The 24757-nt window shown below is 43.6% G+C and overlaps 1 protein-coding gene across 1 annotated transcript in view; it reads left to right on the top strand.

The window, feature by feature from the left end:
* The first annotated feature begins 160 nt into the window (after positions 1-160).
* Positions 161-24757, top strand: part of TCF20 (transcription factor 20) — a 96359-nt gene continuing 71762 nt past the window's right edge. The window contains exon 1 of the mRNA XM_029955747.1: positions 161-177. The gene's annotated coding sequence lies outside the window, so the exon portion shown is untranslated. The remainder of the gene's footprint in view (positions 178-24757) is intronic.

The following is a 24757-nucleotide window of genomic DNA, read 5'->3' on the forward strand; positions in this document are numbered from 1 at the left end:
GCCTCTTGGTGGCGGCTGGGGGCGAGGCCGGCGGGCGAGGGCCGGGCTTGGGCGGGAGCGTCCCCGCGAGTCGGAGCGCGCCCTGCCGCGGGAGGGACGGGGGCCCGTTGATTGCCATGTGAACACCTGAAGCCATGTGGACGCGGCCGCTTCTCGCCTCTTGGGGGCGGAGGACAGGTACCGGCTGGCGGGGCGCTAGGTCCTGGCGCGGGGGGGGCGGGGGGGCGGGGCGCACTTCCTGCGTGGGGTTTTCTCCGCCTCCCCCGCCGCGGGGAGCGGGGCCAGGGCTGGGTCCGGTAGTCCCGGGTGCGAGCGGGCGCCGGAGGCTGAAGCTCCCGGTCTCTTTTGGGGCGGGGGGAAGTGGTGGTTGAAGGAGAGTGGTCCGTCCGGCCCGGCTCGCTCCGGCGGCGGCGGGAGGTGGAATGTCCCCCCTGCGCCGGGATGGGAGTGGAATTTAGGGGGTGGGGAGGGGTGCCGAGGAGTGGTCTCTCTCCTGGGCCTGTGGGTGGGGATTATTGTCTGTTTTTGTGGTTTGGATGCTAGCGCCGGCTGCCTGGTCTGTAAGCGTCCCTTGAGTTTGCCCTTAGGGAACGGATCAGCGGTAGGACTTTTTTCCCCCTTTTCCTCTTTGCTAACCCCCCACCCCCCTCCAAGATTAGATGACTCTGGTAACTGCTGTAAAATGTATGGAATTTTCAAGCTATTATCTAACAGGCAGATCTTTGAATGATAATTGGACCCTTATGTTAACGGCCCCAGCGAAGACTTGTATAAAACCTCTTACTTACATAGGGTGGCCGCGGAACGTCTTACAAGGTGGAATAGGAAGCCGCTCAGAAGTCCGACCTGAGAGACCAGGAATCTCCTTCCAGCTCTGCTCCCAAATAAATTGTAACCCTGGCCAAGTTACCTACTCTCTCAAGCCTCCACTCTCCTCATCTGTTAAAATGAGGACTCCCTTCCAGGTCGAACACTGCAGAGGTTCTGAGTAGGGTTTTTGTTGTGGTGGTGGTTGTTGTTGTTGTTCTCGCTTTTTTCCTTTTTTAAATTTTATTTATTTTGTTTGTTTGTTTGTTTTTGGTTTCCTATCTTGTGCTTTTGTTTAAGTCATAGGCAGCCTTAAGAAATGCAAGATGTTTCTTAACCTGGCCTTTAAGATCCTATCCCGCTTTGTAGTTTCCAGCCTCTTCCTTCTCCAACAGAGCATGAAACTGGTTACAAAGGTAATTTTTCCTCAGGTCTCAGATACTGTTCTCTGGTTCTCAGAAAGTGTATCATATTATAGTCTATACTGAAGATGTCTTGTGGGTTGGGTTTTTTTGGGTTTGGGTTTGTTTGTTTGTTTGTTTGTTTGTTGTCTTTGTGCAAAGAGAAGTTATCAGGAGAAAGAATTCAGAGAACATTTGGCTACTTGGAAGTGTAGAGAATGCAAGTGTGTTTGGGGCTGTGTAAGTTGGTTTGCTCCAAGGAGTTCCAAGATCTTTTTATGCAGGGGACTGTGGAGGGACCTTACTTAAAATACTTTGATGGGATGTTTGGCATTTGGCTAATTTTTGAAATTTCCAAACTCAGTATCCTCAGAGCAGGGATAAAGCGGACTTCCATCGTACCTCCTGTAAAATGGTATGCTAGTGGAATTAACTGTCACCTCAGGGTGCACTAATTACTTGCATCCCCAATTTATTCCTTAATGGTAGCTGGATGCTTCCTCTCAGATGCTGGAGAACCCCAATTAGTTTCACTGATTTTATGGCGTATGAGAGCCGTAGGCCATGCTTTTGACTGCTTAGCCCTTCTAGACCGTCCTCAGCCATAGGCCTGTTGGTCTTAAATTTCTGGTACGGTGATGCGGGAAGGACCTGTGCCTCTGTCACTTTTTAAACCCGTCTGTACAGTTTCAAAAAGGGTCTTCTCAGCATTGGGAGGTGTGCTCCTTATGTTGACTTTGGAGATGGACTGGTAGAATTTTTCTTGCATGTTAATTAACATCAGGCCAGTCATAATAGGCCGACACTTTTATATGGCTTCACAGATTATTTGGAGTTTCTCAAAATAAGTAATTTATTTTGTGTTGGTATTCGAATGATGGGCTTGTATTTGGTGTGGGATTTTAAAATTCCTGCCTCCTTAAGTTGTAAGTAGTTTTCACACTCACATGTGTTTACTTCTGCGTTATGACTTACACTTAACAAGGAAAAGATTATTATAAAACTCTTGTTCTGTAGAGGTAATTTGTGTGTGTAAGAGAGAGAATGTGGCCAGGGTAGTAAGATGTTAAGAGACGTGGATTTCAGTTTCCATAGCCTTTTAACGGTATACTTTCTTATTTTATCCTCATAAAATGGAATGGAATGTAGTTGAAATTATATCTGTTTAGACCAAGAAGTTAAAAAGTTGGACTTCTGGTGAGTGTAGCTCACTCTTTGTATGGGTAGGAAGGGATGCTAATATTTGTGTGGGCTTTTTTGTTGGTTTTTAAATCCAGTGTACTAGGTTCTGTCCAAGGTATTTTAACTTGTCTTCTAAAAATCTGCCCAGCAGACCTGAGAGGTAAATGAACTCTCTTTTTTTCCTGAGAGGTCACGGCTAGTGAGGGTCAGAGAGTGGGTGTGACTGTCCTTCCCTTGGCTCCAAAGCCTTCACTAGGTCTGCTATAGTTCTTTGCCTGCTCGAGGCTCAGATCTGCTGGTGGAGGTGTGGCCTTGGAATCCATACTTCATGCTTTGCCCCATTCTTTTCTCTTTTTTTTTTTTAACATTTATTTTTTGAGAGAGTGCAAGGGGGGGAGGGGCAGAGAGAGTTGGGGACAGAGGATCTGAAGCAGGCTCAGTGCTGACAGGCTGACAGCAGCAAGCCCAATGTGGGGCTCAAACCCACGAACCACGATCATGACCTAAGCCGAAATCAGATGCTCAGTTGGCTGAACCACCGAGGCGCCCTTCTTTTTTATTTTTTTTAAGTTATAATGAAATGGAAATCTGGGCTTGGGCAAAGTAATGGAAGGGATGATTTTTGCAACCATGCCACTAAACCAGACTCTGGTTTAGTGACCTCTTGGGAGTTTTGTAAACTTTGCCTATACCTAGCCAGTTTTACCTAGTGTACCTGAGATGTAATGTAAAATGTTTCTTTCTGGGTGCTTGGGTGACTCAGGTTGAGCATCCAACATCAGCTCAGGTCATGATCTCATGAGTTTGAGCCCTGCGTCGGGCTGGCTGCTGTCAGGTTGGAGCCCGCCTCAGATGCTCTGTCCCCCTCTTTTTTTGTACTGCCCCCTCCCATGCTCTCTTTCTCAAACATTTTTTTTAAAAAGTCTCTCATTCCCAATTCCGCCATTCTATCCTAAGCTGAAAACTTCTTGTGTCAGCCCGAAGAATGATATCACAAGTAAGGGGCTGTCTCTTTTCTGTCTGTGCCGCTGCACAGGAATCATAGTATGTGCTGACTGCTCTGTTAGACCAGATGGGACTCAAAAGATACAGTTACCAAAGACAGTCCCCCGTATACCTTACGTGCTTGCCTCATGGGTGCTTGTATTCACAGCTCCTTGGTGCTCGTTAGATCTGTCTGGGGTTTCTGACTTTGCTGCCTTAATTTTCTTTTTGGGCAGGTAAAAGTAACAAAATAAAGCAACACAGTAGAACCCTATTTATGTTAGAGTATAACTTTACATCAAAGTTATACATTTGAAATATGAGAAGTCAAGGCTTTCATAGAGTATCGTTTGGTTACATTGTACTTAGACTGGATGGCTTTTTTGTTACTAGTTAGGCTGCTTGAAGTTCTCAATACCTGTGATGCCTGCAGTATGGGTGGAAAGGTTCTCATGGTGACAAACACAATCAGTACTTTCTGCGTTAGAGCTATTTGTTTTGTAGGTAATGCGCGAAACCCAGCAGGAAGATAACTAAAGAGTGACTTATTGGTGTATCTGTGGCTTGTTATCTGATGCTTCATTGTGGGGAAGTTCAGAGAGAGAACATTAGCTATAGGGGAAAATACCCTTATCGGAGTATGCACATGAAAGCCATCCTGTAGGAAGGGGTGGAGGGTCACTGGACAACTTGAATGCCAGCCTGATTGGAAGGTGGTTTTCGTGTTTGAACATCACATCCCTGAATGTGGACTGAGGCCCTCTGTGTATGTTCTAGTTTTGATTAACAGGTATTTATAGACACTTTTCAGTGGTGGGCAAGATAGAAAAAGGAAACTGTTCTAGAGATGGGCTGTAAACATTGAGTAAGTAAGAATGTCCGGAGGTGATAGCTGCGGAGAGAATAAAAAGACGTTATGGTAGTGACTCAGGGTGCGCGGGTGCGGGTGGAAGATGTTCCCTCTCCTGAAGTCTTTTTTGCCAGCAGGGCAGTAAAACTTGATCTGTGGGATGGATGAAAATGGCATTAAACAAAGTAAATAATTTGCTTTAGCCCTGAGCATCTTGAGAAGTTAATCCAAAGAATAAAAGTGGGTTGGTGGAAGTCTTTCCTCTGTTTTTATCTTCATGCTTTGTGAATGGGGACCTGGCTCAAAAGAGCTTAAGATGGATCTTTACTGGTACCCTGTAAAGAGTAAGAAAGAAAGAAATGATCACTCTTTGTAAAGGGTAGTTGTTCTGATTAAAACAAAAAAAAAAAGTCCAGATGTGTTATATTGGTGAGGGCTAGGCATTATTAGAAACATCCTTTCGTTGTGTTTGTGTTTCTTTCTTGGAAAATTGGATTGGGGGTGTTGTAATCATCATACTTCGTTAAAGCTTCAAATGAAGCCAACAAATATTAGGGACATTTGTATGCAGGGCACTTTGCTAGGTATTGCATCAAATGGAGGATCCCAAGTGACTGAGTGGAGTTTGGGTTGGGGGCTGTTGAGGGTGACAAGGATAGCTCAGAGCCCAGGGTGGGGGGTGTTGCTGGCCACGAAGGAAAAGGGTGCAGTTCAGACAGGCTGTTAATTTAATCATAGCCTGGAGGCTTCATCCTGCCAGCCTTTCCCAGCCAGTCTGCTGCATCCTAGTGCCTTCACTCACCCTTTCTATGCTCTCTAATTGCAGAATTCTATAGAGACCTGAAAGAAACCTAAGACATCAGCTAGTCTAGCTCTTTGGCTTTATAGCTCTGGAGAGATGCCTGTGAAGGTGGTGACTTGTCCAAATGCATGCAGCTTTACGCGGACAGAGTCAAGGTTGCCACCCTGTTCTTTGCTAGCTAAGCTAGTGTTCTTTCCACTAGAACCCATGCTCTCACCAGAGGATTGATAGTTAACAGTTGCTCCTGAGTGGATAAAGAAAGGAAGCCTCTGTGTACTCTTGGACCCACTTAAGAGAAAAAGCCTGTGTTGTTCCTGACTTAAGAAGTCAAGGCAAAGACAGTACATTAATCTCAGAAGCAGAGTATGGAATATAAAGAATTTTGTACCATTGTTACTTTTCACATAGGTACATAGTATTGGTTTCTCAGGCTCCACTGAGACATAATCTCATCCTGATTATCTCTTGCTCTGGAATGGATGCCATGTTATGCATTAGTTGTGAAGTTAGAGTAAGGCCATTTAGATGTAGGGGGAAATTTCTGAAATGTGGCTAAGCTAAGTTCTAAAACTAAAAAGAGTTTAAAAGCCCTGGGAGTCCTGTGTTTTTGTTTTTGTTTTTTTGTTTGTTTGTTTGTTTGTTTGTTTGCCTTGAGACCCCAGTGTCATGGAAGATTTTACTTCTACATTCAGAAGCACTCTCTTTGGGAGCCTGGAGATTATTCCGTGGACTTGACAAGAGCAGGGATCCTTCCCTGGACATCTCCCTGACTTAGTGCTCTGATGGGCCAGTTACCCGGGGGCAACTTTTGTATCCCTTCGGCAGGAATGTGAGAGGGTACTCCTGTGGTGAAGAGTCTACACCATGAGCACTTTATGGAGGCAGCAGAGCACGTGCAGGAGGATGTATGTCTTCACTCCGGCTCCATCACTTACCAGCAGTGACCTGGGCATTTTTCCCTAGCCACAGTTTCCTCACCTGTAAAATGGAAATATACTTTCCTTGGAACTATTGGGAAATGGAGTTAAAATAGACAAAATATGCAGTGGAACGTACTATCTGTAGGTCCCACTCTGTGAGTGGTAGCCATTCAGCACACCAACTCTCCACATCATGCTGTGTCAAGGCGCTGGACTACAGAGGGCTGGTCCCTACTGAGGGTATTCGGTTTAGAGTATACTCACCTGTCCCAGACACCTGCCCGGCAGGGAAGGGCACACACACAGGGTATCAGAAGCCCTCTGATGAGGGAGCACCAGGTGCTCCACCAAGATGTGTAACCCTAACTTGAAAGGTCAGAAACAGCTTCTCAGAAGAGGACCATTTATTTCCTCATCAGTCTGCTTGTCCTCAGCTGTTCCTTCCCACCTCTGCGGCTCACTCCTTCCCTTCTGCTTTATGGTTGGTGTTCTTTGGACCCTCGTATTTTAGGGTGCCATCTCCTCGGGTGCTCTCAGATATCCCCAGGCTTTCCTGATTCTCCGTGAGCTGATAGATAACGTCAGCCAGATCTCTCCTGGCTCCTCCAGCTCCTGCTTGACACCACTGCTTGTCTGTGTTACTAGTAACGAGCTTCATAGTCCAAAACTGAATATATATTCCTTGAAAACTCTTTGTCCTTCATGTGTCCCCTTCTTAGTAAGTGGCTTTACCAGCCACCCATCTTCCCAGGTTAGCGACCTCCCTTTCTCTCACCACTCTCTACATGTCATCCATTGCCAAGTCAGTGCTATTTCTGTACTATGACCGGAGTCTGTCCACTCTGCTGCCACTGCCCTCAGAGCCGCCATCATCTCCTACGTGGCACACTAGGATTGCCTTTCTGCGTGGCCTCTCCATTTCTGGTCCTATCTGTCTCTTCTCTACTTTGTCTGAGATGACCAAGAGTTGCCTGTCTCTCCTCCACTTGATGGTTTCTCCTAGCACTTGGAAGCCAGTCCCAGCTCCTTATCATGTCTCACAAGGCTCTCGGTACCCTGGACCCTGCCTGCCTCTCTGACTCCCCCCCCCCCCCATCCCCCCGCTGCCTTTGCTTGCTGTCCCCCAGCCACATTCACTTCTCTCAAGTCTGCTGGAGGCTCCCAGCTCTTTCCCACCTCAGGGACTTCTTTATATGCCACTTCCTCTGCCTCAAACACTTTGACCAGGTCAGCCTTTTTTTTCAGGATGTTTGTTGAATGAATAAATGGCATGAGACAGGCAGCAAAGGGGATGAGCTGGTGAGGAAGTGTTCTTAAAGTCCATCTACAAAGGTCTAGCAAAGAGATACAAATGTGTTTGGAGAGGTGAAAGACTGAGAGTTTGGTTGTGGCCTAGAACTCCCCCTATTCAAGCAGAACTCTAGGAGTCAGGCAGCCAGAATGCACGTCTAATGCTGATGAGAGTATAAAATGATGCCACCACTTTGGAAAACTCTTTGGAAGTTTCTTCAGAAGCTGAATGTATGTCTACCTGGTGACCCAGCAGTTCCGTTTCTAGGTCTTTATCCAAGAGAAATGGAACTCTGTGTTCACAAATAAGACTTATACAAGAATATTCACGTGAAGCAGCTTTATTCATGGTAGGCAGAGACTGTAAATAGTCTAGATGTCCATCAGTGGAAGAATGGATAAATAAACTGATACCATGCAGTGGAAGACTGCTCAGCAATGAAAAGGAACAAACTATTGAGATAGGTAGTGAGGACGAGTCTCCTGGGTTGTAATGTTGAGTGAAAAACCAGACACAAAAAAGTACATAATGGATGATTCCATTTATAAGACCTTCTTGAAGAGGCAAAAGTGGTCTGTGATACTAGAAATCAGATCAGTGGTTGCTTCTTGAGTGGAAGGGGGTAAGAGAGGACTTTGTAGAGTGATGGAAATAATCTGAGTCTTGATAGGCAATCACCAAATCTGATTGAATCCGTATACTGTATGTAATTTTACTGTCCATAAATTATACCTACAAACAACCTAGGAATTGTCCTAGACTCCTGCCCCCGCCCCCCACACTCAACATTTAATCTCCCAACAAGTTCTGTTCACTTTATGTCCAAAAAAGATCCTGAATTTGTTTCTTCCCATTTCAAGCACTATCTCCCCTTGTCTGGACTGTATTTTAGCCTCTTGACGGCTGTTCCAACCCCCTATTTTGGCCTCCTCCCAAACCATTTTTTCCACTTATCAGCTAAAGTGACCTTTAAAAATTCAAATTGGGTTATGTCAGTTGTCTCCCTACAATCCTCCAGTACCTTTCCATTGCTTTCATGGTGGCCAGCGGGGGCCTGTCTGACCCCTGTTTGCCTCTGAGCCCATCTGATGTGGCCGCCTCCTTACTCCCTAAATTCCAGACTCGTTGATTTCCCACCCTGTTCTTTGAACACCTGAAGTTCATTTCTGCCTTAGGACCTTTACACTTGGCCCCTCTGCTGGGAGCACACCACCTCCCAGATCTGTGTGATACTTATTTGTTTGTCTTTCAGGTTCATTTTAAATGTTTCCTTTTCTGGGAGGTTTTCTCTGACTGTCTCTGTTTAAAGTTGTGTCCCATCACATCACCCAGCTTTATTTTATTCATAGCTTTGACCAAGTCTGAAATTACTTTGGCCTTTTATTTATTTGCCTGTCTCCTCCCACTGGGATTAAGCTTGACTTGTTCACTGCTGTATTCTCTGTGTCTGCAGTGGTATTTGGCCCGCGTGGGCCAGAAGTGTTGACTAAGCAAAGGTATCAGGGTGGTGGTATTGTGAGGACACTTTAGGAGGTCGACCAGTGAGGGAAAAGAAGGGGCCAAGAAAGTGAAGGCTTTGGACTTGGAGACCAGGTGATGGTGGCACCATTCATCAAAATAAAAAATGATGGAGAAGAGGTTGGGCCAGGGTATAAAGTGATGAATTTCCTTTTATACTTTAGTTTAAGGAGGTATCAAGTGTTTGAGGCATGGATCTGACATTTAGAAGGAACTGGTCAGTAGACTAAGACTTGGGGGTTAGCACGTGTTTTCCAGCCCAGGAATAGATGAGGTTGCTCTTGGGTGGACGAGGATGTGTGTAGAGGTAGAGAAGTGGCTGCTCTTCCCCTGCCTGAGTGGTAAGCATCTCCCACCAGTGATGAGGACTTTACAGGGCTCAGCCCTCTGTGGGGGGTTTCGTAGTCTTAGGACCACCCTCCCCACCCCCACCCCGTTATCACTGCTAATAGTGACAAGTGCTCAGAGAACAAAACTAAGGAATGTGAACATTTAAGGGAGCGGGGCACTGTTTGAAGAGCAGAGAGGATGCCACCAGACAGGTTTGGAGGAAAACCCAAAGAGCATGGCACGAAAACAGAAAGTGTTTTAAGTCAGAGGCGGTAACCACAGTCACAAAGTGTCAGTTAGGAGGGGAGAGGCTAAGTGATGCCAGCTTGTTGTGTGTTCGTGAGAAAGTGAGGTGAAGGAGGCAGAATAAGTTTGGGGTTAAATCTTCGTAAAATTTGGCTATTAAAAGAAAGTGAAAAATAGCTTCAGGGGGAATCTGAGACTGAGAGAAGACATTCTTTATTAAGTATGAGAACCTTGAGTGTGTGTAAATGGAGACGGGAATGAGCATCACAAGACAGTGTTGGAGATGGAGGAGGGCTCGCCGGACTGGGGACCTTCCCAGAGAACTCAGAGCCCACTGTGATCCTGGGGCATTGTTTTGATGGTAAGGATTGCCCCTCCCAGAGGAGAGCAGAGGTGTGTGGGCAGGAAACTGATGGGCATGAAGGCTGGAAGGTAAGGAGCACTTTTTTGTGTGATCTTTGAAGATCCTGCAGAGGGACTGGAGTGAGGTGGGGAGTTGGAAGCTTAAAGAACGCAAGAAAGATTTGAGGAAACTGCTGTGGCAGGCAGATAGAGCCAACAAAGGAAACAGGAATTACAGGGGGAAGTAGAAAGTAGTTAAGATGAGCTTTCTTCCTCCTTGGATTTTAGAGAAACTGATCAGACCTCTCCAATTCTTTGTCTAGTTTTACATTCCAGTGACTTGGACTCAGCTTTTCCTGCCCTGTGTCCCGCGATCCCACTCCTTCCCCATAGGCCTCTGCCATTCCCATTCATTAGAGCAGCAACTTGTACATTATTCCAGGCCGCTTCTGTTTTTTATGTAGCCAGTACTCACGCAGCATTCACGGTTAGGTAGGTGGCAGTGTTCTAAGCGCCGTGTGGAAGCAGCAGGGTATGGTGGGGGCGCCCTGACTCCCTTGGAGCTGGGTTGCACCAGGTCTGCTGAGGTGGCTGGGGTCCAGGTGGCCCGGCTGGGGGCGGAGGAGTGAGGCTCCCCTCTCCCCAGCTCAGTCTCTGCAGCTCTGGTCCAGCATCTCTCACTTAGCTTTGGGGTGTCAGTGCAAGATTTTCTCTGGAAAAACTGCAGAATGTTTTTGAACACCACTGTACCAGGCGGTAAGATCCTTGCAGTCAAGGCTGTGTTTTGTTTTATTTTATAGCCCCAGCATCTGGCATTTTGCCTGTCAGTGCATTGAGAGTGAATGTGCCGGCTTGGCCTCTGAGGCTCTGCTCTGGAGCCCCCGTCTTCCGCCTCTGTCTTTATCCATATGTTCCAGTTATGTATGTCTACTTACAGTTGATGCAGAATGTGTCTGTTTCACCACAAAATTGTATATTCTTAGGTAGCCACCATGCCTTGTTAATCTTAATTTCTTTGTATCTCTTTTGCAGAGTAGGTATTAAAGTAATGTTAAATTTGGATTCCTTATAGAAAACTTGCCAAGTGTTCCGAAGAATAACTCAGATGGTTTAAGAATGGGGAAGGGGGGCCTGGGTGGTTCAGTATGTTGAGCGACCGACTCTCGATTTCATCCCAGGTCATGATTCGAGGGTCGTGGGATCAAGCCCCCTGTATCAGGCTCTGCGCTGAGTGAGGAGCCTGCTGGAGGTTCTTCCCTCTCCTTTTGCCCCTCTTCTCCTTGCACACTTGCACGTGCTCTCTCTCCAATTAAAAAAATAAAAAATTTTAAAATAATGGGGAAAAATCAGAGTTCTAGGCGAGAACTAGTGAAAGTCTTTACTTCTGCTTAAATATGGGAAGAATATCAGAGGCTCTAGTATGCATGAGAAAGATCTGTAAAATTTAGCAACTGGTTGGAATAAATGGATTTACAGGAAATTTTGGCTTCGGTTCCACTTTTATTCTAGAACAGATTGGCAAAGATATTCTGTTTATGAAAAACTGGAATAAATAATACTAAAAAATAATTGATATGAGTGCTTTATATAAATAATAAATTCTAAGTGCCAGAGTTCTAAACACTTGGGAAATAATAACTTGCTTAATTCTTTAAAAATCCTTTGAAGTAGTATTATTATCTCTATTGTTTGGATGAGGAAACTGTAACAGAGAGGTTGAGCGATTTCCTCTAAGTTCTTATCTAAAAAGTAGCAGAGCCATGGGCACCTGGGCGGCTCAGTCTGTTGAGCGACGGACTTTGGCTCAGATCATGATCTCAGGCGTCGTGGGTTGGAGCCCCGCATCAGGCTCTGTGCTGACAGCTCAGAGCCTGGAGCCTGCTTTGGATTCTGTATCTCCCTCTCCCCCCCCTCAAAAATAACAAACATTAAAAAAATTTTTTTAAATAAGTAAAAAGTAGCCGAACCAGGATTTGGAATTGGGCATCCTGCCTCCGGACACTGTGCCCTTAACCTGTACACAGTACAATTCTGTGTTTAAATGAACTGGAAGATAACTCTTGCAGAATAAGTTGATGGCCCCTTTGAAGAGGAGTTTGGGTTTGGATTGTAGAAGAAGAGCAGCATGGAGCCCAGGAATTGCCATTTGGGGACCTGCTTGTTAGAGCATCATTTGTGTGAAGGCAGGGACTTCCTGCTCTGCATCGTATCCCTAGTGCCCAGAACAGTGCCTGGTATGTAGTTAGTGCTCAGCAAATAGTCCTTGTGTAGATTAATAAATAAATTGTGCTACCAGCTCTCAAGGGACTATGCCATGGAGACTTCAGTTCCTTTTTTCCCTTTGGCTCACTGTTCACAATCCCTTTCTGAATTAATGAGTTCTGTGAGTTTATTGCTTGCTTGTTCTTATTGAACTTACCTTGCTCAGTTTTCAAAGGATGCCAGCTCAGTCTACTGTTTTGGGGATTTTTTAAAAATCAGCAACTTATTTTCAAAATAAAAATATTAGATTTTAAGATTTTAGCAATCTATGTGTGTAAATGTGATTTCTTTTGTTGATGCATTTGGCTTTTCATATGCCTGTGTTGAAGATGTAAACGTTGAAGATACGTTTAAAGAGAATTGGAAGCGCTGATTCACTATATTGCATACCGGAAGCTAGTATGACACTGTGCTTGACTGGCTGGATTTAAAATAAAAACTAACAAAAAATAAACTAAGAAAAAAATAAAACACTAATATCTAAAAGAAAAAGAGAGAGAGAGAATTGGAAATGACTTGTAACTATAGTAGTTGAGATTATATACTTATGGAATCCTTCTCAGCAGACCAAGCATCATCTCTACTCCCCCCCCCCCACCCTTTTTTTAGGCTAGTATTCTTAGTATTTAATACAGGTCTACCTGTATCTGCCATAGAAGTTTCCTCAGGGAGTGAATGGTTAGGGAATCTCTTCCAGGACCCAGGTGGTGACACAACTCTTAGAGATGTCTTTGCTAATGTAAAGCTGCAGCACCAACCCTGTAGAAGTCATATATCTGATTCCGTTAGCAAATTAGTAGGTGATGATAGGTTCCTAAGGAGGAGAAGACTAATGTTTCTGTTTTAGTTCATTCTAGTTTCATTTAGACTTTGTTCTATAAGCCAATATATCGTTTTCTTGCTGACCTGATTCCGCTTATTAACTTTTTGTTTATATGCCTCATAATATTCTATTTTCTTTGAAGATAAGATTTGACTCGGGGCTCCTGGGTGGCTCAGTCGGTTAAGTGCCCGACTTTGGCTCAGGTCATGATCTCACCACTTGTGGGTTTGAGCCCCGCATCAAGCTTTGTGCTGACAACTCAAGGCCTGGAGCCTGCTTCGGACTCTGTCTGCCTCCCTCTCTGCCCCTCCCCGACTCGCGTTCTGTCTCTCTCTCAAAAATGAATAAATGTTAAAAAAAAATTAAAAAGAATAAGATTTGACTCTACTAAATTAAAATTTGGAAAAAAAAATACCGCTCTTCCTAAAGATGAAATGGTCCTATGAAAATCATTACTTTTGTTGAAATAGTTATACATGGCAATAATTATATCTGTTAGAAAAAAAATGTCAAGAATGTTAGCATCGTATTTTTAACTTTTAGAACTTTTACTGGGGCACATGGGTGGCTCAGTTGGTTGAGCATTGGCCCTTGATTACAGCTCAGGTCATGATATCTCAGCGATATGTGGAGTGGAGTCTGGGGTGGGGTTCTGTGCTGTCAGCCAAGCCTGTTTGGCATTCTCTCTGTCTTTTAGCCCTTCCCCTGCTCATTGTCTCTTTCTGTCACTGTAAATAAACTTAAAAAAAAAAAACCTGTCTTTTATTGAAATATATGTTTATTGTGAACTTAGTGTGTGTTTATGCTATAAAATTCAAACAGTACAGAGGTGTATAGTCTTACTCTCCAGATATAACTGTTTATGCAGTTTAGCATGTACTTTTCTCCATTTGTTTTTATTTTATTTTATTTTTTAAATTTTTTTAAACATTTATTCATTTTTGAGAGAGAGCGTGCGTGAGTGATTGGGGGAGGGTCAGGGAGAGAGGGAGACACAGAATCTGAAGCAGGCTCCAGGCTCTGAGCTGTCAGCACAGAGCACAACGCAGGGCCCGAACCCACAAGTGGTGAGATCATGACCTGAGCCGAAGTCGGATGCTTAACCGACTGATCCACCCAGGCGCCCCTATTTTTTAAATTAAATTTTTTCGGGGCACCTGGATGGCTCAGTCGGTTAAGCATCCGACTTTGGCTCAGGTCATGATCTCGCGGTTCATGGGTTCGAGCCCTGCGTTGGGCTCTGTGTTGACATCTCAGAGCCTGGAGCCTGTCTTCGGATCCTGTGTCTCCCTCTCTCTCTGCCCCTCCCCTGCTCACACTCTCTCTCTCTCGAAAATAAATAAAAACATTTAAAAAAAAGAATTGAAAAAAATAAATTAAATTTTTTCTGATGTTTATTTTTGACAGCGCAGTGGGGCGGGGTGGTACAGAGAGAGGCAGCGGGGGCCAGGGTGGGGGGCAGAATCCCAAGCAGGCTCTGCGCTGTTAGTACAGAGCTGGACATGGGGCTCGCTCTCTCCTGAACCTTGAAATCCTGATCTGAGCCAGAGTTAAGAGTAAGATGCTTAACCAGCTGAGCCACCCAGACACCCTTCTATACTTGTTTTTAAAAATTGCCTGTGTTTTTTAGAGTGGTTTTAGGTTCACAGCAAAATTGAGAGCAAGGTTCAGAGATTTCCCATACACCTCCTGCCTACCTCTCCCACAGCCTGACCCATTGTCAACATCACCCACCAGAGTGGTACATTTGTTAAAACTGATGAACCTAAATGACACATCATTGTCCCCCACAGCCCATGGTTTACATTACAGTTTACTCTTGGTGTCATGCTGCGCTGTGTTCTGGACAAGTGTATAATGACCTGTGTCCAGCATTACAGTATCATGCAGAGTGGTGTCACTGCTCTAAGAATCTCCTATGCCCCACCCACTCATCCCTCCTGCTCCCCAACCCTTGGCAGCCACTAGTCTTCTTACGGTCTCGTGGTTTTGCCTTTTCTAGATGTCATATGGTTGGAATCCTACAGTATGTAGTCTTGTCAGATTGGTTTTTTTTCACTTAGTTATTATGCATTTAAGTTTCCTCCATGTTTTTTCATGGCTTGATAACTCATTTCTTTTTATCACAGAATAATAGAACTGTCTTCTTATGTGTAGATGAAGGTGGTTCTTAAGACTGCTTGGGGCACCTGGGGGGCTCAGTTGGGTCGCGTCTGACTTTGGCTCAGGTCATGATCTCCCGGTTCATGGGTTCGAGCCCCGAGTCGTGTCCTGTGCTGACAGCTCAGAGCCTGGAGCCTGTCTTCAGATTCTGTGTCTCCCTCTCTCTGGCCCTCCCCTGCTCATGATGTCTGTCTTTCTCTCTCTCTCTCAAAAATAAATAAAACATGAAAAAAAATTTTTTTAAAAACTGCTTAATGAAATATTCCCAGATTCCTGTTATAGTTGGTTCATCCCCCAAAGACTTCTTGTTTTAGACCATTTATGCCAAATTATTATCTAGTTTTTAGATACAGCAGCAAAATAGTTTCTGTGTCTATTAAGCCACTGATCTAATGGCTAACATATCCTTTACCAACTGCACAGTATTTATATTCATTATTTTATTTAATTATCTGTGGAAATTATTTATATAATTTATTATTATATAAATTATTTACAATTTATTATTATATAAATTATTTTATTTTATCTGTGAAATGGGAATAAAGAAACAGATTCGGGAGAGATTAAGTCATTTGCAAGAGGTCACTCAGTCATTAAGTGATAGAATCCGGATAGAAACTGAGCTTGAACTCAATTTTCTGTGGCTCCAGAACCTGTTTCTCCCTTTGAATGTTAACTGTGTCCCTTGTGAAAATGCGCACTGCTTGGCTGCATCCTTCCCCACCTGCCTGAGCTCGCCGCCCCCGGTACGCGCGTGCTCTCTGCCTCACCCTTTCTCTCCGCAGCGGTTGTCTACCATGTTTGTCTTTTATCTCTTTCTTCTGCTAAAATGTGAAATCCATGGGATAGAGACCGTCTCCCTCACCTTTGCATCTCTGCTGCCTAGAGCTGTACTTGGTACACAGTAGGAGCTCACATATTCATCCTAAAGAGTCTGTACCATAGGTCAGATCAGTCCATAAGATTTGCTTGTAATCACTTTTGTAGGACAGACTGTTATTTTCCTTTTCAGTTAGTGATTTAGGCGAAGGGGTTCAGAGAGGGGTCCCTTGAGAAGATGCCGAGGAACCAACTGAGGAGGAGACAGGTGTCGTGGAAATAGAGATGGGAGGTAGTTTGAACGAGGGAGGTAAGAGGCCTGCCTGTGCGGCTGGCCGAGCCTCCTGCGGGCAGCTCTTCCCCAGCTCCCGGTCTAGTCTCTAAGCACCGCCAGGGGAGCTTTTAAAATACAGCTCTTACCCTGGCCTCCTCAGTTGTGACCTGGATTAAATGTGGGTGCCTTGCCTTCTTGTTCAGGGTTCACAGCTGGACGCTGTCCTGCCTCTCCAGCCCTGTCTCCTGGTTTCCCCGTGTGTATCCTCTCCTGCGGCTTCCGTGTCCCCAGTTCCATGCGTGTGCCCAGCCCTCTTTGCCCCTTCCGCCTCTATTGAGATCTCTCTTTCAAGGCCTTTCTTACATGCTGCTGCTTCTGGGAAACGGAACCTCCTCTTAACTGGGTGTTTCTCTCATGGAATTTTGTAATTTTCTTGTGTACATTTAATCTTCACTTTTTATTATATTCTTCAACGTGTTCTCGCCCTCCTTCCCCAGTCCTCTTTGAAGGCACGGATTATAGTGTCAACACTCCTTATGTTCTCTGTGGTGCATTGAATATGTGAGTCAACTGAGAATAGTTTTTGAAGTAGAGAAGAACAAAGGTAGACAAAAGACAGAATTAATGGTATTTAGTTTTGGCACAGCTAAGAATTGTTCTTAATCAAGGATTATTTTGGTGGTCAGGAACGTTTTTTGAAGAAAAGCAGAATGTGGGGTGGGGCCGGGTGGGTAAAGAATGAAGTATAGTGAGTGGGTCCGAGCTTCAGGAGGAGAAGCCAGGAATCCAGGAGGAGAAATGACTAGACAGGAGCAGCACTCGTGTTTCAGAGTTCTGAGGGGAGTCCCAGGACTTGTCCTCAGGGTGTTCCATAGTACAGTGAGGAAACAGACGTGTTAGATCAAAATTAGTACGTTATGAAAATGTAGCCATAGAGAAGGGAAGGTGCTAGAAAACAATGGTTGATTCTTGAAAATTGGAGTAAGAGCCAGTGACCTCAGCAAGATCGAGGTCCTGAGAAGGTGAGCATCGTGCAGTAGGAAGCAGTCTTAGGGTCAAGGCAGTGGTTCTGTCCCTCTTAAATGAGCATTGCCGAAGATGTCACAAAGATATTTCCGGATGATGGTGGTAAAAGGTTAGCTTTTAGTGTCTGAGCTTAGATTTATGGAGGGGGGAAGTAGGTCATAGTTGAAGGAAACAATAGTGAATTCAGTGTTGGAAACGGTGGGAGACCAAGTCATAAGTTGCTCACTCTTGGGTGTGCTGGGTTTTTTTAGACTGAGATGTCTCCTTTGGGTTTTGTTTTAAGACTTTATTTTTAAGTAATCTCTGTACTCACATGAGGCTCAAACTCACAACCCCAAGATAAAGAGTCCCACGTTCCATCAGTTGAACCAGCCAGGCGCCTCTTATTTTCTTTTTTTTAATTGATGTGAAGTTCACACAAAAGTAACCATTTTTAATACAATATGTTATTAATCATAGTAACCATGCTGTATTAAGTCTCTAGAATTTATTCATCATACCACTGTTAAGATTGTATCCTTTGACCAAAATTAAGCTTTTTAAAGTGAACAGTTCAGCAATTCATTGGTTTTTAGTACATTCACAATGTTGAGCATCTGCAACCTATGTCTAGTTCCAAAACATTTTTATCCCTCCCCAAAGAGATGCTATACCCCGTAAGCAGTTAATCCCCTCCTCCACATCCCCCAGCCCCTGGCAGCTACTGATTTGCTGTCTGTGGATTGACCTGTTGTGATGATTTTGTGTAAATGGAATTATACAGAATGTGGCCCTTTTGGCCTGGCTTCTTTCACGGAGCATGTTTTCGAGGTTCATCCACATTGTAGCATTGTCAGTACTTTGTCTGAATACTTGTTTTCAGTTTTTTATAAGTTAATAATAAAGTATCAGTATCAGTTCAGTTAGGACAAATAGGGATACTAATAATGTGAGGTGTTTCCCTGTTACTTTTCAAGTTAGTGTGATACATTTGCTACCATTGATGAACCAATATTGATACTATATTGCTAACTAAAGCCCATGGTTCATATTTGAACTTACTCTTCATTGTGCATTCTGTTACACTTGTAGACTTTGACAAAGACATAAAACGTCATGTATCCAGAATAATCTTAGAGTCTTAAAAGTTCTCTCTGCCCCAACTATTCATCCCTTCTTCCGTTCCCTTGCATCCCTGGCACCTACTAATATTTTTACTGTCTCTGTAGTTTTACCTTTTTCAGGATGTTAGTTAGAATCATAGAGTTATGTAGCCCTTTCAGACTCTGATCTTTTCACACAGCAGTGTGCATTTACGTTTATTCTGTGTTTTCTTGTGGCTTGATAGCTTGTATTTTTTTATCACTGAATAATATTTCATTGTATGGATGTACCACAGTTTATATCCATTTTACCTGTTGAAGGACATTTCTATTGCTTCTGGTTTTTGGCAATTATAAACAAAGCTGCTGTCCACATTAATGTGCAAGTGTTTATGTTTAAAGAAGTTTCAACTCATTTGGGTAAACGTCTAGGAGCAGAGCTGCTGGATTGTTTGGTAAGAATATTTTAGCTTTGTAAGAAATTGCCAAATGATCTTCCAAAATGCTTGTATATTAACTTCTTTTTTAAAATTGTAGTACAAGTTTCCATTTTAATCATTTTTAAGTGGATATTTCACTAGCATTGATTACTCACAGTGTTGTGAAACCACTACCGCTGTTTCCAAAACCTTTTCATCACTGCAGATAGAAACTGTGTACCCATTAAGCAATAACTACCTGTTCCCTGCTCGCCCCACCCCCAGGCTGTAGTACCCCGAATCATTTTCTGTCTCTATGATCATGCCTCTTTTAGGTATCTCTTTTAGGTAAAATGATAGAATATTTGTCCTTCTGCCTCTGCCATATTTCACTTAACATTTTTAGGGTTCATCCGTGTTGTAGCAAACATCAGAATTTCATTCCTTTTTGTGATTGAATAATACTTCCCTGTGTATACCCCATTTGATTCGTCCATTCATCAAATGGACACTTGAGTTGTTTTTACCTTTTGGCTATTTTGAATAATGCTGCAGTGAATGTTGCGTATGCATATCTGTTTACATCTCTGTTTCCAATTCTTCGGCATATATGCCTGGAGTGGAATTTCTGCGTCCTATAGTAATTCTGTATAAACTTTTGAGGAAGTGCAAAATTGGATTCCAGAGCCTCTGCACCATTTTACCTTCACCACTGCAATGTATGAAGGTTCTGATTTCTCCACATCCTGGCAACGCGTGTAATTTCCTGTTTCTTGAGTGTAGCCATCCAAGTGCATGTGAGGTGAGATCTCACTGTGGTTTGATTTGCATTTCCCTAATAATGTTGAGAATCTTTTCATGTGCTTATTGGCCATTTCAGTATCATTTTTTGGGAAATATTCATTGAAGTCCCTTGTTTATTTTTTAATTGTGTTGTCTCTTTAGTGTTGAGTTGTAAAAGTTCTTTATTCTAGATATTAGACCCTTATCAGATATCAGATAGGTGCTTTTCATTGTCTGGGAATTTGGAGTTCTTTTCTGCTAGTATCAATTGAATAAGTTGGTTTAGACACATTAGCTTGGATATGAATAAGCCTGTGCACACAAAAGTTTGAATAGTGAAATCCCAGATATAGAAGCAGTTTTGAATAATTTTGAAATTTAATGCCTATATTTTTATTTAGTCATCGTATTTTTTTCGTGGTATCTTTGAAGCTCACAAAGACCCATGAGATCTGGAAAAACCCAACATACATAAACTATTGTAAACTACTTTAGTCCTAAGACAGACATTTCGAGTTACGTGTTGAATCATGTTATGTTAATTGACGTTCATATTCTAAACACCGAATCACAGGAGCTCTCCCAGTAATTGACAGCCTGTCCAGAATCTTCATTAAAACTTTGCTTCAGAAAGGATTTATTTCAGGGGCGCCTGGGTGGCTCAGTCGGTTAGGCGTCCAACTTTGGCTCAGGTCATGATCTCACGGTTTGTGAGTTCAGGCCCTGCATCGGGCTCTGTGCTGACAGCTCAGAGCCTGGAGCCTGCTTTGGATTCTGTGTGTCCTTTTCTGCTCCTCCCTCACTCAGGCTTGTACTCAGTCTCAGTGTGTGTCTCTCCCCCACCCCAAAAAATAAATAAACGTTAAAAATTTTAAGAAAAAGGATTTATTTCATTTCATCAACACAGTGGTATATGTACTACCTGCTTCTTTGCAGGTCGACTTTCTGACTTGGGTGCAGGGTTTGATACTTTTCTTTCAGCCAGTTCCACTCCCGCCTGATCCCCTGTGTGGGAATGTACTGTGTTACAGAAGCTGCGTCCCTGTATCTTACCTTCTTGGGGCAGAGGCTTCATTTAGCAGTTTGAGCTTAATAGAAAGCTTTTTGCACAATTGATTTTCATATAACTTAAGGATTCCATGAATTATATATACTTGTTTCCCGATTATCTGCTAAGTGATATTAGGTATTCCGTGCTCCCCAGTGACCGGTCTTTGCTCAGCCAGCTCCTGGTGGAACTCTTCCTTTGCTGAACCTTTCAAGAGTCAGCTCCTCCATGTTGTCTTGGAAGACGCACTTGTTAGGGGCATTTACGGCACCATGAGTCGAGTGAAGTAAGAGCTGTTTGTTCAGACTTACCATTTTTCAAAATCCTTTATTAGGTAGGGTTGGGAGGAGTGGAATATGAGGAAAAGATTCTTTGAGTTTCTCATGCCAAGAATTCTCAGTTCAGATAGTGAGGTGTGATTGATTAGCACTGTGAAAGACATGGAATTGGCTTTTAGGCCTGGACCGTTGGAGAACTTTGGATCCTTCTTATTATTACTTCTCCAGTTCCTTTTAGTTTTATTGCTTTTTGGTTTAATCCATTTTCCTTTTAAATCCTTCTCTAGCATTTTCTTTTTGACTTTTCCCTTTTCCAACCCCTTTTTGGTAGCCCATGAGGTGAAGTGTATCAGGTTACTGTGATTTGACCTCTCCCTTCTAAGTGCCTGACTTGAACTTCTCACTTGCCGGCAGTGCCGTGCCTTTGTATTTGTAGCCCCGAGTAGGACCCTAGTAGGTGCTTGTTGAATTAGCTGCAGCACTGTGCTTAGAGAGCAGATCATGTCATTTTTAGAAGACCTTCTCGGTTTCTTGAGCCTCTGTCTTGGTGTCTCTTCCCTGTTGTGGGGAACGCCCAGCCGTTCTTGTCCATATTGCTCTGTACGCATTCTCTGAGACGCCAGCTCCACCGACGTGTTAGACCTTCTCTTTTGTCCTTTTTGTCACTTACCCTTTCTCCTGTATTTTTTGTCTTTTCCAGTTTTTTATTCTGGATAATTTTGACCTGTTGTCCATTTTAACCAATTCTCTCTTTGACTAATTTGTGTTTAATTGAAATTAAGAACTCAGTGGATGGATTTATTATATTTTTCAATTTTGGTTCTTTTCAAATCTGCTGTGTTGCTTTTTGTGGATTCTTATTCTCTGCTAAATTTTTCAAGCTTGGCTTTTATTTTCTAAAACAGAGTAAATATAGTTGTTTTATAATTTTCTCCTCAGTTCCATTATCTGGAGTCCCTTTGGGTCTGTGACTGTTTTTGATGGGTCTTACTCATGGTGTTTTGTCTGTTCCTATGTTTGTGTGCTGGATATGGCATTTGAAACATTATTTATAGAAATAATTAGAGGTCTTAGATGTCTTTTTCCAAGGAGGATTTTTATTTCCTTTTTCCAGGTGCCTGAGGGTACTAGCGAAACCAGAATCACTTTAACCCAGGTTGAGAGTTTGAGATTTTTCTGGACTAACCAGGTGATTTGCAGCAGAGTCCATGGAAAGGCTGACTTCCATTTCAGTCCTATTTATAGGATGCTGTCCCGTAGGTCCCCAGTCCACTGATTTGGTGAGGGGGCAGCTTACTGTGATTCTCCCTGTGCAGGGCCATGAAATGGCCAGACATCCCATTGGGCCTCTTGGCCACCTCTGGTAGATCAGCAAGTGCCCCAGGCCTCACTTCTTTGGATATCTGTTCTTTCCAGCATAGTAACATGGTAATTCCTCACTATCCTGTTAATTTCTTTACTTTTGAAAAGAGTTATGAAGGGGCACCTGGGTGGCTCAGTCGTTTAAGCGTCCGACTTCAGCTTAGGTACTGATCTCACGGTTTGTGAGTTCGGGCCCTGAGTTGGGCTCTGTGCTGACAGCTCAGAGCTTGGATCCTGCATCAGCTCTGTGTCCCATTCTCTCTCTGCCCCTCCCCCACTTGTGTTTTGTCTCTCAAAAATAAAAAATGTGAAAAAAAAAAAAGGTATATATATATATCATCCAGTTTCTGTGTTAGGTTATTTAGTCCACCATTATTGGATGCAGAAAATGAGACCTTATTTTCATGGGCTCATGTTATTCTAATACTCACCTGGAAACAAGTGACCATAAGGTGAGAGATGCTATTCTGTGGTCTTGTTTACGTCTCTGATGCTTAGTGAGAAGGCGATGGCAGAGCATTTGATGGAGGGCTCTTCAAGAGGCCCTATCTAGAGCAAGCCAACTGCCTGACTTGTAAAGCCCAGCTCTGCCACTTGTTAGCAGTATGACCTTAACCTAGTAACTTCTGGGTTTATTTTCTTGTCTAAACATGGAAATATTAATTGCACTTACTGTGGTTGTCCTGATTAAATTAGTTAATGGCTCAAACTTAGGATATTGCCTGACTCATAGTAATCACTAGATAAATTTTACCTTGTATTATAACCATCTAGAAAATTTGATAGTGTCTGATTTTTCAGAAAATGTTGATGCCCTTTTGGCTTATATTGTCAAGATTTGGGATTGCAGGCAGTGATGCCTTATCAGCCGCCTGTTCTCTGCAGGCTTATTTTGGAATGACTGAAGTGAGTGCTGATTTCATGTCAGTGCTCAGAGGCACTCTCTCCTGCCCTTCAGAGACCAACTGTCTCCCCCCGCTCCCCCCACAGTGGGTCTCCAACAGTCAGGCCACTGTCCCTCTGTGGGGAAGGGTGGGGATTGATCCTGGGGCTGTGGCTCTTGCCTATTTAGTAAGAATGTGCTCTGTTGGCATTTTGATTGTGAATTAGGACTGGCGAGGATTTAACCCTGCTGTGATTTTTATGAATGGCCTGCAGATCCCAGGGTGTGGGAGCTTTCTTAATTAGAGAATGACATAGGAATTAGCTGTCGCAGAGCGGTTTTCTATCAGTCATAGCAGTGACGTGGTTCGTTTTTAGGGTTTTGTCGTATTTCATTTGTTTGACTGATGGTGCCTCAGCTTTTTCCCTTGTTGCTTGTCTTTTGCCTGATTTTTCATTGGTTCAGACATTTACCTGGGAAACTCAGAGAGGATGGTAATACTAATAACGATCATTTTAATTTATGTGGTACATAGCAGCTTACACATTTATCACGGAACATTTCTGTGAGGCAGCAGGTTAAGTAACTTGCCCAAGTCACAGAATAAGTGACAAAACTAAGTATTTAAATATAGGTTTCCTGATTCTAAATATAGTATTTTTCCAGTGCATCACTCAGGAGAATTATTGAAAACAAGTTTTAATAGGGGAGGCAATTTATACCTTGCTAAAATAAAGTTGTATTTTTGCTCATTTTGCCTGCTGAAATAAAATTCTATTTTCAGATGATTTTTTTTAATTTTATTTATTTATTTATTTTTGAGAGACAGACAGCACGAGCAGTGGAGGGTCAGAGAGAGAGGGAGACACAGAATCTGAAGCAGGCTCCAGGCTCTGAGCTAGCCGTCAGCACAGAGCCCGATGCGGGGCTCGAACCCACGAACTGTGAGATCATGACCTGAGCTAAAGCTGGACGCTTAAACGCTTAACAGACTGAGCCACCCAGGCGCCCCAACAGATGTTTTTTTAAAACATGTTTTTCCTGGTGTCTTTCTTCAAGACTGGTAATGTGACTGTAGGTAAGAAAGCCGTGCTCGAGGCCCTCGAGGTCCCGGGAGTGGAGGGAGGAGGTGGTTGGGTGCTGTGTACTGAGCGAGCCCAGTCTTGCTCTTCTCCCCAGGACCGCGCATAACGGAAGGAGGCCCCACTGAGGAGGGTTTTATTGCTGCTGCCTCCCCAGTTTCTTGGGAAAGAGCAAACAGTTGCCAGTAGTTTCTTAGTCTCTCACTGTCTGTTACCTGTGTATTTGTTAGGTTTGGGCTCCTCCCCCATCTCCCCTCTTTTTGAAATGAAATGAAAACCTGAGGTAATGTCTAGAGCTAAGGCCATTCACAAGGATCTTAGGCTACTGAAGGAATCTTTTCTCTTTAAAGCCTTCCAGCCCCAGATTAATTTGCTAGTTTCTTGAAGCACTTCTTGGAGATTTAGAAGTGACTCTTTTTGTAACATGTTTGAAACAATCTGTTGAACTATTTGTAGGTGTGGAATTTTTGTGGGGTTTTTGTTTGTTTTTCTGTTTTTCATTGGGAAGTTCAGTAATCCATAGAAGGACATTTAGTTTATAGGTGCATTTAACAAGAACTAACACTACTTCTCAGGATTTTTGGAGATGTGGTCAGTGCAGATTGTGGAGTGTGTCAGCTCAGCTCCCCTGGTGCGCTTTCACAGGAATCCACATCCAGGCAGCATCCCTGCCGTGCCCGCATCCCCAGCCCTACGGAGAGGACCCCATAAACTGTAAAAAGGTCCATTGGCTTTTAGAGTGGACTCTACCCATAGAACTCAATCTGGCCTCTTGCT

Source organism: Suricata suricatta, chromosome 10, assembly GCF_006229205.1.
Source record: "Suricata suricatta isolate VVHF042 chromosome 10, meerkat_22Aug2017_6uvM2_HiC, whole genome shotgun sequence".
Taxonomy (NCBI): Eukaryota; Metazoa; Chordata; class Mammalia; order Carnivora; family Herpestidae; genus Suricata; species Suricata suricatta.